The 20,822-nt window shown below is 43.8% G+C and overlaps 1 protein-coding gene across 7 annotated transcripts in view; it reads right to left on the reverse strand.

Moving 5' to 3' along the window:
- Positions 1-20,822, reverse strand: part of LOC142952098 (thyroid hormone receptor alpha-B) — a 118,477-nt gene that overhangs the window by 57,231 nt on the left and 40,424 nt on the right. For all 7 annotated transcript variants that reach the window (XM_076094113.1, XM_076094114.1, XM_076094112.1 and 4 more), the window contains one exon: positions 13,997-14,075. The gene's annotated coding sequence lies outside the window, so the exon portion shown is untranslated. The remainder of the gene's footprint in view (positions 1-13,996; positions 14,076-20,822) is intronic.

Here is a 20,822-nt window from a genome sequence, read left to right on the forward strand (position 1 = left end):
GGAGCCGCGAGCCGATTGGCTGAAGGCGGTACATACCCCCGACACACCCACTGTGATGCTTGCTGTGGTTCTTGGCACTGGTTCCTGGCCTTTTTGCCCGGGCAATTAGATTGCGTCGTAAGTAATGTGACTGCACGCACGCAAACACACACACACACACACACACACACACACACACACACACACACACACACACACACACACACACACACACACACACACACACACACACACACACACACACACACACACACACACACACACACACACACACACACACACGTCAGACCTGGGCTTCGCTGCAGAGGACAGCTGCCAAGAGTGACCGGCTGTGTCAAAACACATCGCTCACACCTACACACACTGTGTTTTCATTCCACTGCTGTTTCATTGATAGGCTCTCAGTAACACACCTCATGGGAAGAGGCGCTAAATGCAGAAAAAAAAAGCGTCAGAGATGGGACCGATTCAAAAGAGGGGAGTAATGACGTGCAGTACGGAGCAGGAAATTAAAATCCTGAGATCACTCCTGTGGGTCAAAGACAACTTTTTACAATCCCGAACTTGCAGTATTTTCATATATTTGTGTGGTTTTTCCAAGAGCCCGCCCTTTAAACCACACACTTAGTGGGTGGACTTGATGGCAGACCACCTATAAGAGCTTTCCATCGACACACCACTTAACCACGGATGTGTGACAGTCGAAAGAGGGAGAGATGGTAAAGGAAACGATCCACTTTAACTAGGAACGGTGAGGTTTTGGGGGGGGGGGCGCGATTCAGCTCGGTTCTGCTTCGCTGTCTTTTATCCGGGTTAAAATTAAATGAAGGAAATTTGAAACTGCAGTTTTATATGACGGGTAAACACAAGGTTGCAGCAGCAGATGGCTCACATGGGGGGAATTCCAGCTCTGCCCTTCTGGCCGTAGAGTAAATCCAAGAAAAGTGAATGAACCGTACATTAAATAAATGGACCAGCTCAAGAAAAAGGGTTATAAAAAGGTATTAAACATATGTCTTTGCTGTAGTATTTGGACTCATGGAACACAATGGCCAGGAAAGCTGCTAATGGCTCCGCTTGTTTGTTTTCTTTGCGTATTAGAGTCACTTGATACAGGTTAAAGTTTAAGGCTATAATGCACGGAGCGGAACTCCAGGCCTCGCTGCCAGGAAATGACCCTAATCTTTTCCCGAGCAGGAACAGCTCCAGAGGTGGCCATGCATTTCCCCCCCGAGTCATGGAGAGCATGCAGAGGTGGTGGTGGTGCAGCAGAGAGAGCGGCAGTGTGGGTAACACAGTCATTGATTATGGTAATTAACGGAGAGGAAACGTACCTTGTTCTTTCTGCAGTGGTGCAGAGGAGGAACGGAGGAGAGAGGAGGCAGATGTGACGGGAAAACATAAAAAAGGTAAAGAGAGGATGGAGGAAGGTGAGAAAAGAGAGATGGTAGTTAAAAAGGAAAAGACAGAGGGTGAAGAATAGTTGTGGGAAAGTAGATCAGGTGAAAAATGAAAGGAGCCTTTAGGTCATCGCTAATCTGCGAATAATAGCAAGTTAGCTACAGGAAAAGTTCAGCATTACGATACATTGTCTGGGAGCCAACAACAAGTGAGGATTTTGACTTGGAGGTGACGTGAGTGGTACAATCACGGGATTGTTCATGGTCTGGCTTTACAATAGTTGTTGAGATATTTCAGTCTGGAGCAGAGAGGTGGACCAACTAACCGACAGACCACAGCAGTCCCAAAGCCACATGGCTGATTCTACACGATATCTCACAGCTGGATACCCTGCTGCAGTAAAATCAGAGGTTTTCTAAAGGGAGTCTGGCGCTCAGAAACACTACCGCGTTTGTCCACAGGGACCGCCAAAATCAACACCAAATGAAGGTTCCTCGTAGTAGCTTTAACTGACAACATTTAAAATTTAAATGCACAATTCCTTCCCCTTCAATATTCCCATTATATTTATTACACCATGAAAAGTAGACTGCAGCTCAGTGCCGGTGGCCAGCATCAGTCTGGAGGCCACTTCTCCATCTTTTATTTTTCTTGTTGTATTTCAATAACTCACATGTTGGCAAGGCTGCTCTGAGGCCAGGGATAAAAATAAAAATAAATAGAAATAGAGGAAAAAGGACAGTGAGGAGAGGAGGAGAGGGGGAGAGGGGGGAGTCAAAGCCCAGCGGCTCGCTGCAGTAAACCTCTTACCCAGTCTCTTGGGTGCTGTGTGTGTGTGTGTGTGTGTGTGTGTCAGCTCATAATAGTGGTAATTAGCTGATCAAACAGATAGACAGTGGACCAGACTCATGCTGTGGGTGGGCTCTAATAATCCAGAACATTAGCATCATTAGCTATGAGTGTTTGTGACTTGTTGTACGGATGTGTCTGTGCACGTGCAGAGTCGAGTCTGTGAAATCTGCCGTTAAGCTGGAACGCTGCTGGATACGACAGCCACCGCAGCGCACTAATCACTCTCGGACTGTGACTTTTTAGGGTTTTTTTCCTCAATGGTCTGTGTTATTAAAAAAGAAAAACTTTTCCCACCATATCTCTAAGGCAGTCAGTGGATTTGGAGTGGAAATCTGAGAGGATATAAAATAATTCATGCTGTGATAAACGGCTGATGGAAACAGATGTTTCAAACATACCGTCTGTTTCTAATGTAGAGAAGGATTCATGTCATGCTGCCTGTTGTCGTTACAGATGTCCACTCCAACATAGTTGAAATGTCCCCGGTCTGAGTCTATCCATGTTTATTAATGGCTGCACCGTTCCATAAACCGGGAATATTCAAGACGCCTTGAGCATAACTAAACAAACATTTTCTCACATATCTAGTGGAACATATTTGGTTTCTTTAATATCTTGAGGACCAATGTTGATCAATGTTTTTAATAACTTACAAACACAGGCAATGCATTGGGGGAAACAACAATGAAATGCCAATATCAAAGTTATTGGTGCTTCTCCGCATCATATGTATTTTATATCCATCTGAAACACTGTAATAACATAACCAAAGGCACAGTTCTGTTTATCCTTTTTAATAAATTATCGACCAAAGTTCAGACTCGATAACGAGTGATTCTCCTGCTGCACAAAGTAATCAAACTACTCAGCGTGGAATCAGCGTTCACACTGAAATAAACTGGCCGTGTGGGCGCTCACCAGACGCAGGCCTGCAAACCGACTGCTAGTTAAAGACAGCAGGCTCTAACTCGTAGAACCGGCCCACACCGGGAGTGAAGTTCTACCTCAGCGTATCCCACTGTGCGGGATAAAAGTCAACATGTTTCATCCGTCCCAATGCTGCCACGTCCTTCTGCTGACATTTACAAGCTGACTGATGGGACGATGGCCAGGCCGACCGTGTTTCAGTCGGGACAGACCCGCCCTGTAGGTGCCCCGATGTCATCAGCGGTGGTCGAGACCAGATGAAATACTGCGTGATGCACAGGGAAAAAACTGCATGTTGACACGCAGGAAAAAAAAGAACTGCGACATGATTTGGCAGCGTAACAAGGATTTATTTAAGCCGCTGCCTCAAACACTCAAAAAGTCCTGGAGGGGGAGGGGGAGGGGGGGGGGGGCGGCTGGAAATTGTAGAAGAACATACACATATGCTAAAGATACTCGCACATACGCACATTTGGCCGGCTGCAGAAATACACACACACACACACACACACACACACACACACACACACACACACACACACACACACACACACACACACACACACACACACACACACACACACACACACACACAGTAAACTATTTAGTCTCAGAGTCTGGTGCTGCTAATCAGGGCTCAACAATCAGGATGGCCCGGTGAGTGAAACGCCACGTCGGGCGAGCAAATCTAGCAACTCCCCCGAGTCTCTGTGCTTCTCTGTGCTTCCTCGCCTCGCACGTTTCCACGGATCGTGGTTATACCTGAACCGTGGCGCTGCCCGACACCCACTGCTACTATTATCATTATTATTAGTACATTTCTATTACTACTACAGCTATCATTACTGCTGTAATTATCATCATTACTCCATTAAATCCTCTGCTGCCGCAATTATTAGTAGTCATCATTTTTTAAATGATTGTTCTGCTATCATTAGTGCAACTACTGTCATTATATATATATCATTTATATCATAAATACTATATGGATGGACTACGTTGTAATTCTATCATGTTGTACAGATGACATCTATTGTGCTTCTGTCTATCCTGGGAGAAGGACCCTCCTCTGTGGCTCTCCTTGAGGTTTCTTTTAGGTGTTTTGTGGAGTTTTTCCTGTTCCGATGTGAGGGTCCCGGGACAGAGGATGTCGTCTGTGTACAGACTGTAATCAGCAGGTAGTTAAACTGATTAAACCTCAACCATCACCTTTCCTTTCTCAGCTCTGTTGAGGGTTGCACATACACAGCATCGATCTGGCCCTCGTGAGAAAATGGCGGGGGGGGGGGTAAGGAACAGTTTATGGGCTGAAAGCACAAGCGAGCAAAACGTCGCTGGAAATGGAATAGGGGAAAGATAAAAAAGTGACTTTGGGCGAGTAGATTTCTGAACGGGCAACAACGTCAACGTTGAACAACGTCAACAAACCCGCGCTCATGATGATGATGTGAGGAGGAGAGAGACCCACCAGCAGAGAAGCAGAGAAAGGGTGTGCACGAGTCATTACACTCGACACTGCCACAGCAGGAGAGAGAGAGAGAGAGAGAGAGAGAGAGGGAGAGACACAGAGACAGAGAGGGAGAGAGAGAGACAGAGGGAGAGAGAGAGAGAGAGAGGGAGAGAGAGAGAGACACACAGAGAGGGAGAGAGAGGCCTGTTTGTTCCACTTCATTATGATGTGATTGTGCTCTAAGAGACATTTCTCTGAGCCTCTGACCCAAAAGGGATTGTGTATCGAAAGGCAAAACAAACAATAATTACTGCAAAATAATTATTCAGTGAGTATTCTGCCACACAGCGAAGCCTCACGGCGCATTAAAAACACATCAATGAGCCTCACTGTTGCTCCTTCATCACCATGAACACACACACTGTAGTTTATTCTGACTCCATCACACACACACACCGTCCTGCTGCCACAAACACTCACTAGAGCACCTGATGTGTGCTCACCTGCAGCTCAAAATAGTCCCCAAAAAATAGATTGCTCAGTTTATTTAGCAACAAACTAAACATATCACTTAAATGATATATATCTCGACCCATTTTTTGACATTCATGGCATCAGTGAGTGAGTCTCCCCCTGTGTTTGTACAGTATTAAGAGATCGACTTACAGTGTTGCTTTTTGCTCTTTTCATGGGATTTGTTGACAAAAGACACCGTAACAGCAGCCTTATGCGTTAATGCTGGATGAGATATTCATCTATCGACGCCGTCAGGCGGCTTCAACACAGCTTTTTGGTTTGCCGTTTTTGTCACCTTATATTTTGAGTAATTAGGATGCTGTGCAGTCAACGGACGGGTCACTTATCGCAGCGCTGTACGTTCTTTGCGGCGTCATTTTGATGCCGCAATACTTCCCCTTCAGAGACTTCCCCTTTTGTAGTTTTTTATTGAGGTTCATCTGTTGAACAATTCGCACATTCATTTGTGGTGTTGGCGGATCAGTCGAACTTCTCACCCTGCGGTCAAACAACTGCATTTGCTTCTCCACTGTCTCTAAAACAGATGGCTGTACCCACGCCAGCCTTTCACACGTGCGACTTTGTCTGGTCCTCGTTATTTTAACCAATGCAACAAATATTATCGTGTTAAAAAGGGTTGCCAAGGGCCAAGAATTGATTGCTTCTCAAAGTGTTTTCCAATGGCAACTTGGCAAGTTATGTTCCACTTCTATGTCTAGACACATTTGCCACATGGTGCAACGGTACAGTTTAGTTTATTACATGTATCTGTGAGGGACCATGACCTGTACACACTGCAGCTGTGCAGCAAGCAGCTAGCATTCACATAAAGTGTGAGACCTGCAGTTTATATATGATATATATGTTGACATGAGGGAGAAGAGCGATGCTGCTCAGCCATAACAGCTCATTAATGCAAACTGGGTCCGGGAATAGACGGCAAAAAAAAAAAGGACCCAAAAAAAGCATCTGAAAGCAGAGGCGGGGCCGGGGGGGAGCTGACATCCACAAACACAAATCAAAATGCCGCAGGACAAAAATGAATGAGCCTGAGTCTTCAACCGCCCACAAAATAGGGCCTCACTTGTGCGAATAACCGCACTCACTCAAACGCAGCAGCAGCAGCAGCGAAGCGCGACGGTCATCTGCGGGGGTCGAGTATATGTATTCGATCTCTCGTGAAACTAACGCCTATATATACATATACATACATATATATATATATATATATATATGTATGTATATATATATTGCTCACTTCAGTCACTGTGAGCGTGCAGGCCGGCCACACAGAACACCCTCTTTTCCTGCTCAGACCTGCTCTGTTTGACAGGAAACCATTCCCTCCGAGCTGCTAGCAAACAGCTCCTGAGCCGTGGAGCCGTGGAGGGGGGGGGGGGGGGATCAATGAGCTGTGGACAGGGTGGCAGCAGACGGTTAGCTCAGCTGATAATGCTCTGACAGTGACCAGGCTCATGACAAGATCCCCTGTGTCTCTCTGTGCTTTTACACACACACACACACACACACACACACACACACACACACACACACACACACACACACACACACACACACACACACACACACACACACACACACACACACACACACACACACACACACACACACACACACACACACACACGTGTTTACGTGGGTTTCTTAGTGGTGAGCACCCACAAACCTGTGTAAGTCTTTCTGTGATTCATTGGTCATTTTGGCGATTCATAACATTTTATTTTTAGCCATTTAAATGGATTTATTTTTATTTTAAGTCGTACTTAAAATACATACGAGGCATTTGTTTTGCTGAAATGTGTTACCTAAGTGTTTTGGTAATTTCAGTGACACATTCAGTGATTTATTTAATAATTACTTATTTATATATTTCAATTATTATTCCAGTAGTGCCGTACCTTTCTGACCTCTCGCTGCAGGTTACGGCCGTTAAGCTACAGTTGAGAACTTTGGTTAAAATAACAAACCGTCACTACAGCCTGACAGCCGAACATGAGACCAGTAACCTGTGAATAATCGGGTTCCTCTGCCTCCTGATAGAACTCTGAATGGCATTTGCAAGATTCCAGCGCACTCGAAGGACAACCGAGGAGTCTCTTAAACGCAGCTGTCAATCACTGCTCGTGAAGCTCGGGAACTGTCAGACTACTGAGCTGATCAAATAGGAATCAAGGTTCTGTCCAGAAACATATTTCAGTTTCTGTCTGGCTGTAAAATGAGAAGGTTTGTGACCCGGTCGGTGGGCGGGGCTTTGTTTTCACTCAACTGTTTTCAACATAGTTGTTTGACAGTTGGATTGGAGTTCGAGAGCTTCACAAGCATTGATTGACAGCTGCATACACAGAGTATCTGTCTCACGTACTACTGTCAGCATATAGTGACAGTTAGAGGAAATAGGACAAAATAATATTTGTATTAAAGTTACCGGATGTAGCTTTAATGTGGACTTCTTTCTTAGATTGCTTCATTAAAAGGTTTTATTTAAAAGACACCAAAAAGTTGAAAATATCTAGTATTTCACTAGAGAACAAGAAAAGAAAAACATGCATGCATACATGTTGCATTTAGCAGAAACATAGTTCTTTACTTATTTATCTTCCAGGGTTGAGAATTATTGAATTAGTCGATTAATCGGGAAAAAAAGTCATTGATTTAACAACCCAACACTGGCATTACTTTCTACATTGGTATTAAATAAATAAAGTTAATATTTATGACATGAATGTTAATAGTTACGTGTGTCTGTAGCCAGTGACGTGAACGCTTTACATTGAAAGCCTTCACAGGCGTGTGTGTGTTCTGCACAGTCACGTGAAGAAGAGACACCGTGTGCCGTCCTCTGTGACGAGTGAGCGTGACGGGGAAAGAAAGCGAGCGCCTTGTCCTGCCGTGAGGTGACGTCTAAGAAGCACAGGAAACATCCACAGCCACCTGCAGAGATGTGGGCATCATAAAGTGGGAAAGTTTTCTTATTTATTAATGAACAGCTTCTCTGTCAGAGGGGAGCTGGTTGAGCGACATTGGAAGAACTGTTCCCAGGATGCTTCAGGTGGATCATAAGTCTCCACTCAACACGGCCCTGTGGCCCTTACAGTCTGTGTGCTGAGTGGGCACATCAGTCATCTCTAATTGTCTTGGATTAAAAAAAACAGAACAGGTGCACAGTGTGACAAATTTAGAGATTTTTCTGTGTTAACGAGGGTTTTCTACGGAAGAGACGTTCGGTGCTTCTGCAGTCAAACTAGGGGACCGAGTCTTAACCTTCAATCCCCTGCTGTCTTTTCAGGACACGGGGCCTCAGCGGTGTGATCATCACACGGAGACACAAAGAACACACGAGGTCAGAGCGGGAATGTACACATGTATGACTCGTGGATTAAGCCGGCGGCGCAGCTGCCGACTGTAGAAAGACACGTACACACACATATATATATGTATATATATGATGGGCTCTGGCTATACTGCATTCCCTCCTATGCAACGGTTCACTGAGTGCACACATTCTCCACAGATAACACAGATAACAAGTGTGCTTGGCTATGCATTTGCAGGATTATTTAGGTCATTTGATTCAGCGACGGTACATCCGGCTTTTTAAACGCGTAAGAAAGCACAAGAGAGATTAAGTGTAATTTTCCACAAGCAAAGAGGCCGATTTCCTTTTTCTCCTTTACTCAAGTGCAAAATATGTTGTTTTACTGCTGAGCAGAGCCTCAGGGCTGTGTTTACAGAAAGTTGCACAAGCAGAAAGGGTCAAATTAAAGAATGGGTTTGAACTCTAATGGACGCCTAATGTCACCAAAAAACCCAACAGTGAACACTCACATCTCTGGATTGTGACGTGAAACAAGAGAAATCAGAGGAGGGATTAGTTTTACTTTGACTGCTGTGCTGCAGATTAAATCCAGCGGGGTCGGATTCAGTGCATCTCAAATGCTGCCAAGATTAACTTTTCTTTGTTCTTGTGGATGTCAGAAGAGTTGACGGATGAAATGCGACGGATTACTCATCGCTGTATTTTTCCGATGTCGCTGCTGCTGTTGACTCTCAGGCTCTGATTTTACTGCCTGTGTGCAATTAAACACACTATATACACACACACACACACACACACACACACATATGGCTGCACTAAAAAAATGTGCATGCTACACAGTTTGTACATATGTGTGTATGAGGTGTTCATGTGTGTGTGTGTGTGCACTGCAGCCTCTAGCGCCAGGTGAGATTTACGAGGTGTTAAAGAATGAGGGCCTCCAGCCCGGCGATGGGAGACTGATCCCACCTCCTCGCCTGGGCCCGCCTCACACCTCGCCTGGCTCCAACCCCAGCGAGAGCCAGCAGATGCACAGCTGCAAGTAGGCATGCACGCACACGCACATGTGTGCACATCAACCCCTGAGCGTGAAACTATGAGTCCAACGTCTGCACCAACCGCCGTGTTCCCCGCTCCGAAAGACGCCCTTCCTGGGGCTATAAGCACGCCTTCTAAAATATCCCCCAGCCACTGACGAAAGCTCTCCTGTTGAGGAATCACACACTATGTTGTGGCCCTCGTTGAAACCGGAGAGGCCTTCTCTCCGGTAGGGGCCGACTCCGAGAGAAGAGCTTGACCCGAAAGCGCCTAGAAAAGGTCACTGGAGGGAGCTGGCGAGAAGGAGGGAGTGTGTTTCACAGCTTTTACAAGCACCATGGATCACAGAGGCTTCTCCCTTTACTGGGTGACATTGAAGACGCGGAGAAGTATAAAGTTGCATTTTCTCATGCGGTTGGTAAATATTCTGCAGCTTAAGCCAGACGTTACCAGACACTAGTGGGTCGCAGGGGATTCTTTATGATCTGCAGTACACCTTTGAGCCACACGAGGGAGTCTGAATGTTCGTGAAAATTGTTACTTATAACAATGACTCTAATATGAAAGACTAGCGTACATTCTGTTTGTTTTACCGATGAGAGGAAATATAAAGATGGAGATAGCCTGTTAACTCAGCCTAAATGCATGTTTGGTCTTATTAACTAAATATTTAGCGTATATATGTTTTCAATAACATATCAAACGTGCATCTCTTTGAAATGGCTGGTTAACCTACTAAATATCAAAATGGTCAGGAACGTTTATTTATCACGATTTATTGATAAGGCAATATGTGAGTTAGTTTGCAATGTCGCAGTATTTGGACCTCGGGTCCAGAATGTAGGGATGAAGTCCCTATAATGGCCATCTGCTGATACTGAGCCTGAGCATATGTTTACCTCGATGTTGATCTGACAGACTGAAATAAAAGCTGCAGCAACTTATTAATATGATGTGGATGAAAGTTGAACTGGGAGATGTGATCCGTGAAAGTGACGGTCAGGGAAAAAAGAAAAGGCTTTGAGTAAAGAGAGGATCCGATTTTGATTTCATTTTACACAATCCATCAAAATATGCCCGGTCGCCCTGATACCAATCCACTGGATCGGCTCGGGACTCCATCAGATCTATCAGATCTCTATTTGAACACTATTTGAACCTTATTGACTGAGCCTTGTTGCTGGTTTGTCTTAAACCACAATAATCTGCTATATGATCACTCAACTGGTCAATATTCGTGTCCCGTGCCAGAAATAACATTTTTGTATTTCATTGGTTTGTCCCTGAACGCTTCTCTTCAGTTATGTAATATAGATTTAGGCGTGCCTTGAATATCCAGATACAAAATGCATTTAAAGTGTCAAATCAATAACTTAACAAACGTGTAGCGTACAACAGCGTCATAACTCATAAAAACCTTTTAAATATTGGACAATTGATTGTGCAACATGCATTTACCGTGAGCAACGTTTCCCCGGTTGAACCAGGTCACTAACCTTTCTGACTGTAAGAAGGTCAGAGGTCAACAGTCTGGCTGTCAAACATTTACAACAACGTCATAAACAATTAGAACACAGGAGAATATTTGCAATAGCAGTAGTGACTTCTTTACTGCCTGTTGCTCCTCTGCACGTGAGAGGGACACAACTAAACATGGTGCACATGTTGCATTGATCGCCACAGCAATGCACAAAGACGGTTTGTGACAGAAATGACAGCTCATTAAAAAGACTCGCTTTTCCATCACGTGTCCAGTTCCCCCAAATAATACTGATGTCTTAATCCGGTTTAGCGGTCACGGTTCGGTGCGGGTTTGATACATAGACTGTGTATGAGAAGTGGACGTGTCCCACTGGTTTGAGATCTACGGCTTTGAAGCCTTGAGTTCGTAATTTTTGGCCGTCGCCATCTTGTTTTTTTTGGAACCAGAAGTGACACGAGAGGGTGGAGCTAAGTACAACCAAACACTGAATAAGACATTTTTAGGCGACAAAAAGGTTACAATTAACTTTCATGAACCGGAAACACAGTAAAACAACTCCAGGATTGGACAACGCCCTGGTAACGACCTGTCAATCACAAGGTAGCCACGCCCCTAAAGCATCCCCTGCTTTATGTATATAGAGTCTGTTTGACTCTAAATGGACCATAATGTACTAAACGAACTTCATGCTCTATTGAAGAAGACTTGAAACTAGAGATTGAGACCATAAACTCATGTTTACAATGTTTACTGAGGTAATAAATCAAGAGAGAAGTAGAGTCATTTTCTCATAGACTTCTATACAACCAGAGGAGTCGCCCCCTGGTGGACACTAGAGAGAATGCAGGTTTAAGACACTTCAGTATGGCTTCACTTTTCAGACCATGAGGAACGCCTGGTTCGGTACAGCGGGAAATGAGCCCAAATGCATAAGGACATGTTTCTTTTCATTATTTTGACCAGACAGTAGTGGAAGTGTCAAAGACAGACACACTGGGGACTTTGTTAAACTATTTTCATTATAAAAATGAGGAACATTTCAAACACTTCTGTGTGAACATTTACACACACTTTCCCAAACATCCCAGTGATCGGCACATTTGAGTAATGCCGTTGAACGTGCCTTAGCATGTTGGACATGTTTCCCTTCACACACTCTACAATGGTCGACACAACATCCTCTTATACACAACTGTCTCTTTGTTGTTGTCGCTGACCAGGAACCTGCAGGAGGGTCTTCCTGCTCTGGTAGTGTGACTGACTAACAACAATCAGCTTGTTCCGCTAACCTCTGCATATGTTTCTAACGGCATATGGCTCAAAGTTTCGGGGTGGAACTCACACTTGGGAACTTTGGTTCCTCATTAGGTGCGTCAATCTACATACCGTGTGCTCTGTGTGCACCGAACCTTCACCCCCGTACCGTGACAGTTAGAAGCAAATACCCAAACCATTGCAGTCCTATCAAGTAGCACTTGACGCCAGTCCCTTTTGGTCCAGTATGAACTCTCTAAACATTAAGGCCTTTCTCACCAAACATCTGTCCAAACAACTCTGGGGGCTATTCAGTCTCACTGTGCCCGGCCTGCGATGCAGTATCTGCCTCCGCCGCTTCCCTAATGCTGCAGGGACTTAGAGCAGGATTAAACCACAATTACGCGCCTCCCCGTTGGCTCCAGCTGTGCGGAGAGATGAAGACTACGGGAGGCACCATTCAAAAAAAAAAAAAGCTGATTGCTGAAGATGCATTGTGCAATCGCAGAAAACATAATTTGCATAAAAGTCTAATTCTTCCAGCATATGGTGCTTAATACCCATGCCATCACGTGGTTATTTCAATTTGCTGTCATGGAGATTTCCACTGAGAAATATCTTACTTACAGGTTTGTCTAATAATACACATTAAAACCTGTCAAATGAAGTATTCCCATTTTAGGCTTCTTTATTCGTTCACTCCGCTACATTTCATTGGGAGATATTGCTCTTTTTACTCCACTATATTTATTTGACAGCTTTAGTTACGAGTTAATAAAAGCTAAAGATTTCACACAATGGATAATAAAACAAGCTCTTAACATACAACACATTGTCAGAGACTAAGCCAGAGGTTTCACACCTTTTTGTCCGACAACAAGCTGTTTGTAGTCCGGGTCGCATTTCAGATTTATGAGTTCCACCAAATAGTAAAATTTTCCTCTAAACTTCTCACGTGGTTTCATTTCAACAAATGTTCTAATGATTCAATATCTCACTAAAAGTCTTGAAAAGATTTGATGAAATGTCAAAAACGTAAAAAAAATCTCTCCTGCTAATCATCTCACAACCCTTCAAGATACATCTGGTGTCCTTGGATATAAAACTGTATATTAAGTGGTTCCACCTCCAGCAGCTCAGACACTCACATGGTGCTCACAAGTTTTATCTTCAGTATTAATAATCAAATGTCATATATATTAATGTATCAGCCAGAGGGGCCAAACCTGTGCTTTAACTCTGCTAATACGTGCTTATACTTAAGTAGGATATTTGATGCAGGACTTTTACTTGTAATGGAGTATTCATACGTTGCAGCATTGGTACTTTAACTTAAGTTAAGTATCTGAATACTTCTTCCACCACCAGTGTTAAATATAAATCAACATAATTAGATGAATAAAGAACTACTAAAACAAGTGTTAGTGAAATTAAACCTGTTAAGGATTTGTATTTAACGGAGTAAATTAGGGGGATATATCATGTATTATACCTGTTCTAACTCATCAGAGGGATTCACTTCCTGGTTATGAACCATAAGCTACGGGAGGCGGGGCTCCAGAGACAGTGAACCAATGAGCAGCGCATTCTGCACATGTGACAACTCACTGCGCACAATGAAGAGGATGAGGACAGCAGAAGGGATGAAGATAAATAATCATTACACAAACCAGCCGCTTGCAGAGTCTGCGGCGTGTACACACACACTTCATAAACATCTACCGATCACGTGACCTACCAGTCATAGTGTACGTGTTTGTGTGCCGTTAATGATTTCCCCGGGCCTCCTGCGTTGTGTTGTCCGCCTCGTCTCCGCCCTGGAAGGAATAGAAAGAGGATTGTTAGGGTGGGGGAGCAGCTGAGACAGAGGAAGGAGGAGGGAGGAGGGACGGAGGGGGAGATAGCATATAGAAAACAAACAGGGCCATGCAGTACAAAGGCCAGCAAGCTCCGTCCTCACGCTTACTTCTTGTTCTGTTTCTGTCTGTCCTTCCTCTCCCCCCCCCCTCTATTTCCTCTTAGTTTGAGACCTTTTCGTGATTCCTCTTCCCTTCTCTGTTTTCCTTTCCTTTATTCCTCTTCCGCTCCGTCTATGTCTTTCCTCGCCTCTCTCTCTCTCTCTCTCTCTTAACTCCCTCCCTCTGTGAAAAGTTAAACTCAGGAGCTTCGGCCTGTTTACCTCACAGTCAGACATGAAAGCCAAACGTTTATCTACGGGCCTGCGTCGCGGTCACGCTATAATGGGAGCAAAAACATCCTCCTACAGCTAGCATTACTGGTTTTAATGTCAGCATAGGTGCTGGACCTGTTGACAGACTGACGTCAGGCAGATGTTAGCATGCATGGGTCACACTTTGATGTTTAGCAGCCTGTCATCTCAGATAAGACGCTAGTGAGCACTCTTGTGCTAAGCTAGCTGTGCTAGCTTCTGATGTGAATTGCCAAATGTCCATACATTTATGGAAATTTACATATTTGCTTTCTTTCTGAGAGTGAAACGAGAAAATCCTGTCACTATGGTGTCATGTGCGTAAAGTGTGGAGGTGGAGTCTTAACGTGTTTAACGTAGCTTAGCATTAAGACTGTAGCCAGGAGGAAAACTGTTCAAAGAGAAAACAATACACCTACTAACGTCTTAGTAATAAGTAGTAATTAGTGAGCTTTAGGCACATGTTGTTGTCCCTGGACAGGGCCAGGCTAGCCGTTTCCAGTCTTAATGCTAAGCTAACAGTCTGCTGGCTTTAGCTTCATATCTAATGGACAGATAAGAGAGTGCTATATACTTTCTCATCTAACTCTTGGCAATAAAGTGAACAAGTGTATTTCCCAAAAAGTCAAACGTTTCCTTTAAGCGTCAATGTCTTCTTACCCACAACATTCACAACATAACAGCTGATTTTATCTTAAAAAAACCAATAATCAACTGCCAATATTATCAAAACAAGTTGTGCCAACACAAAGTCATTACTTGGCAGTTTGGCTTTATGCAAACGTTGTGCTTTTTTACTTTAGTTCCTATCTGTCAGTTCCTATTAATCACACAATGAAAAGCTGATTGTTGATCTACATTCACTGTGAGGTTTATTCCAAAGATGACAAATTCAGAACAGAACTGTAATGACAAAATGTATCGAAGCATTTACAGGCAATGCATCCCTGCTACAATTCATTATTGTCTGTGTCTCGAATAACAATTCCACATGAACGGTAAAACCCACAAGAGACAGTGACATTCCACACAACAAAGAGGGGAGAGAGAGAAAAAGAACCAGACGACGGGAGGAAAAGCATCCACAGATTGTGAGAAAATCTGTGAAAGTGAGAAACTGGAAGGAAACCTGCTTAAACTGCAAAGTGCTTTGAGACGGGAAGGAAGAGAGGAAGCCGTAAATGTCTGTACGGTCCCATAGGGGAGGGGGGGAGGGGGGGAGTGCCGAAAGGAATGCATGTGTGTGGATGTTGTGATATTAGGACGTGTCTGTGTGATCTAATACAAGTTGATAACTGAATATCACATTTTCATTTACATATCTGTGTGGACGACGTTTACTGTGAGATGATGCAACATTAGCCGCCTTTATTCTGCGGTGGCTGCGTACTCTTGATGGCATGTGTGGAGAATGTGACGGGTGTGTTTCACTGCACATTCCACGCGAGGGAAATTCCCCTCCGTCTGAACATAAAGAATACATTTCTTCTCCCTGTAGAACGGCTGTGGAGAGGATGCAGAGATCGGGCCGATACTGACTCAGATACGTATCTGTGACAATGCTGCAGATCTATTCAATGCTTATATACTATATACATTACATGTTGGAATCTTAATTATTGTTTAAGTTTTGACCAATTTGTTGCTGCATTTAAACAGTATATTCTTGAAATGTCATTTCTGTACATTTTTAAGATATTTTACCGACTTGCTGGTGTATGATTTGTCATTTTAATAATACATTCTATGAATGTTTATCTGTGTACTTATGTGTTACATTTTGTTTTACAAAGTTATGAAATAAATGTTTAATGTGGATAAAATGCAAGATGTGAGGCGACATCTCGTCTCGTACCACGATGTCGATGTAATATGGATATATTGCCGGTCGTTGGATTAACAGTGAGGCGGAGAAATGGTGCGTGTCTGTCTTCAGTGCATTGAAGGAATATGTGGGTCAGATATGTCACAGAGACGCCAGATCAACTTGCTGAAGACAGCAAGGTTAAGATGGAAGGTCAACTATTCAGCCCGTGCGCTGACAGTCGTGTGACAGGAGGGGAAACTCAGATCCACCCTCGCACAAAGCAACCGAGGACGGCGTAAAAACAGAAGCTGAAGGCTGAGCAGCACTGCGTCGAGTTTGAGAGCTCGGGTGTCTTTGGAAGCAGACGAGCTTCAAAGTGAAGTGTCTTCATTCTGCTAACTTCTCTGAGCAATGCTATCGCCGCTGCCAGTGTGGCCTTTTCACCATCCTGCCGACATGAATAGCTTCCTTTGTCGCAGTGAAATTCCACTGCAGATTCTCTAATTAGCTGGAGGGCTCTTCTACGTGGGCCATTAGAAGAAAAAAAAAACACAGAAGAAGAGGAGAACACAGGGCCACAAGGAGAGAGGTAGCAGTCATCTGATGCCCTCCCGCTGGAGCTAAAATGAAACTAATAATTGAATTTGGGTGTTCTGAAAAGAAGGGAGGAAAAAGAGCTTGCGAGTGAGAACGAGTTAGGTTTAGGGTTTGTTTAAGAGGAGGAATCTGACAGGTGGTTAACTGACGCCGGGTTGTTGAAGGAGACACGCTCATTTTCAGGTGGATACTTTGAGGTTTCTAGGTGTTTTTAAAGCTGCGTCATGCGAAGGACTAAATGTTCTGCTTCCTTTTTTAACTGTTTTTTTGATCCGTCTAACAATTACAACTTCATGGATGTCCAATACTCATTTGCTGGAGTACCCCTCGAAATTGTACAATAATGCAACATATTTTCATTTATAAACCACCTTGAGGCACATCCTACATCTGTAATCCATTAGCCGTGTAGAATAGAAATGAATAAACAGTGTGTGCGAGGCTTTGCTGGCCCTGTGTACATGCTGATGGGTGTCCAGTGTCAAGTTGGATTTCAGTAGCATTAGTGTGGCATGAGATCACATGGCTGTGCTATATTTGCACCGGCTGGATAGCTATCATATATAGTGCATCTAAGCCCATCCTGGTGCAAAGTCAGTCACAAATATTGTACAGTACATGAGGCGTGTCTAAACCTATGAGCATGGCCCGCACTGAACCGTAGCACGGGTCATACAGGACACACTGTATGACCAGCAGCTTAAATGACGGATTAGGTATAATTACTTGCTTTTTTTTCTCTGCACTGAACATGATTTTCTGAGCTAAAGATGGTAAACACGCCACCGTTTAAAAGGTGCGTTGCTCCAACATGACCTGATATTGACATCTGAAGCATTGCTGATGCATCTTCAACAAAGTCACGGCACAGCAACTTCCCATTTCCTGTTAACAAAGTGACCACAGGTGCTACGAGTAAACAACATGAGGTTGTGAGGTTGCACAGCCTAATGCACAAAGAAACTGGGTCACGATCAATATTACATAACAGAGTTCAAAGTGGAATCTGAGGCTCTGTAGACGACGATAACCACAGCTAAAGGACAATGAAGATGCTGTTAGACAATAGAACATCGATCCACGGTGGACTGAAGAAAATCAGCAACGTGCTAACAATATGTGTTGTTAGTCTTTGTTAACATTAATCTGATCGCACTTTAACCCATAAAGACTCTTGATCAATCAGAACGCCTAACCTAAAAAGGTGGAATGGCTCGAGATCCTAACTACATCAGGATCATGTTCAGCTAAGAGGTTGGTCAAAGGTGCGGGAGGTATTTGGCATTCTGGTGCTGTCAAAAAGTCTCAATTTCAAGTTGTCATTTGACCTAAATGCCGTAAAAAGGCTTTTAAAAAGTAACAACCAGTCAAAGTAAAGTTTACGTCCATGTCTGTCCAAATGACATCACGTCATCATTTTATCCTCCTGAGTTATGGCCAAGTTTGGTGAAGACACAGTGACCTCTGACCACCCAATTTGAATCAATTCATCCTTTAAGTCCAAATGGATGTTTGTGCCAAATTTGAAGAAATTACCTCCAGGCGTTTCCTGACCGTCTAGAGAGACAACCTGAGAACACAATGCCGCCGGCTACGGCTGTCGCCGGCGGGGACGCATGAAAAGAAAGAGGCTTTGATAAGATCCATCAAATAATGAGGCTCCCGCTCGCTGCGACTAATTAAGTCGTTGTTATCTGACCAAGCCTGCCCAACATCACCAACACATCTTTATACATTTTAAGAGGGGCTGTTAAACCTCTCTTGTAAATACAGTTCATTATGTTTTAACAATCCGACTGCATGCTCTCGTTGAAGTAAGTTAAGAGATGTTTTTTGAAGTATTTCAGAGGCTGTTATTTGCCATTCCTTTTTTCAATCCAACCACAAAGACAATCATTAGTTGGTGCAAATTAAAAGGCAGCAAAAGGCATCACAGCTATAAGCCTGATGGCAACTTAAAAGTTCTGCATTTCCAAAGCAGTGACTTTGATGAGCAGAGAGAAGAGAGGCTTGTTTTGTAGGTTACGTGCTCCCCCTGACACTGATATGATCTCACCAGATAGAATACCCACAGTGGACTGGAGGAAGTCTAAAACAGAAGCAGAAAAAGTGTTCCCACTTCAGAGGACATTCAACTGAAAATATCTTGAGGGTAAATTCTGTCAGTGGGCCCCAAGTTCACCAGCACACCCCCCCCCCCCTCTGTTGGCAAATGTAAGGCTTTGAACTCCAGGCTGGGAGGGGGGAGTGGGGAATTTGCCGGCCTGTCAGGACTATGAATGATGGTGGATGGAAAAGATCAGATCCTGCCTCGCTGTTCCGCCCTCAGGGAAAAAAGATCTTCTGACGATGCAGACCGAGCGATGCAAGGCTAAACATGGCATGGCACAAAGAGTTCTAGCTCTGGGGGTGCAATGCATCATCTCTGCATACAAAGGCCCCAATTACACCTGCAGTTTCAGCAAAACACATCATCATCAACCATGAGATTGGCAGGCAGGTTGCCTCCAGGAACACGTTGAGGTGCTCTCTTAATGCAATGTTTCAAAGTGGGATAGTCTTGAGAAGTCAAAGCATGAGAGACCATATGTGTAGTGTACACTGCGATGGTTTTGATCAAATCATAATTTAGGTTGGGTGGAGGAGGAATTTATGTAATTTCAGAAACAATGTCAGCCAAGATTCCCCTCGTCTACTTTGCATGAGCACGTTGCATTGTGGGTATTCTTGTGGCTTGTCTGTGGGAAAGGGCTCAAACCAATCTGCAGTGGCTTGGCATAAAGCAGATCCCCCGTCAGTGGCTTCGCAGAATTCACATGAAAACACGGCTCTGTGGCGGCAGTAAATTTCCCAATCCTACTCATCGCCACCTTCACACCATCTCCCCCTTCCATTACACTTAGCCTTGACCGGTCTCACCGAGTCAAAATAAGTAGTAAATTAGATCCAACATCCGATGCCCCTTTTGAACTTATCTGGAAGAAGAGAGAACCTCGACATACCCGCAGGGACCAATGGCAAAAGAGGAAATAGCATTAATGGGTATCAGTGGCAGCAAGCGGCCTGGAGGATCACAAACGTGACGAGAGAGAGCGAGAACGAGACGACAACAGAGAAAAGAAGTCAACTGTTGGATTAAAGAGAGTGGTATGCAATCTGTGTCATGTATATGAGAGGTATTATATATCATATAAGCCTTACAAGATGAACCAACTATTCATCATTAACATTGGAAGTTTATAAATGTTTGACACACCTCTTGTTCATATTTTGGTATATATACTCTACGTATCTACATCCCTCCATGATGGACCAATAGGTAGAAAGTAGAGCTGGAAGGATACCTATCCATCCATGATATATGTGGAAAGACCCAGCAGATACGCCTATAGTCTATACAAAGAATGGAATTGAATTATTTGTGTTCAAACAGACTTTTCTAGCAACAACTAACCCTCTATCTGTTACAACTCACCCCACACATGAGGTGACACTTCATAAACAATTCACTTCGGCCACTATCGTTGTAATTGTAGAAGAACTGTAGGTTCATTTGTATGATGTGCATGTTGTTTGAATAATGAAACCAAGCCAAACCTAATCTTTTTGTGCCACATTAAAATGTCTGTATATCGGGATGCACTTTCAAGTGTTGGTTAAAATTGGACGTCATCTTGCCAGTAAAAGTATCGTCATCCATGCAACACGATGGGCGGCAGTACAAACACGTAAACATTCCCGTTGGAGAATCTGCAGTGCCCATCTGGAATCAATGGAAGAAAAAACGTGTTCCTTCGTGGTGTTTTAGCTGTTTAATGCGGTTCAATAACAGTTGTGGGAAGTTGTAGAATGCATTCTTTGTCTCTGCCCATAAAGCTTGACATTCAGCTAATAACATCAGGAATCAATTCTCAAACCACGTGCACCGAGTGTAACTGTGGATAAAAACGT

The sequence above is a fragment of the Anarhichas minor genome, unplaced genomic scaffold, assembly GCF_050575085.1.
Source record: "Anarhichas minor isolate MPS153535 unplaced genomic scaffold, ASM5057508v1 ptg000017l, whole genome shotgun sequence".
NCBI lineage: Eukaryota > Metazoa > Chordata > Actinopteri > Perciformes > Anarhichadidae > Anarhichas > Anarhichas minor.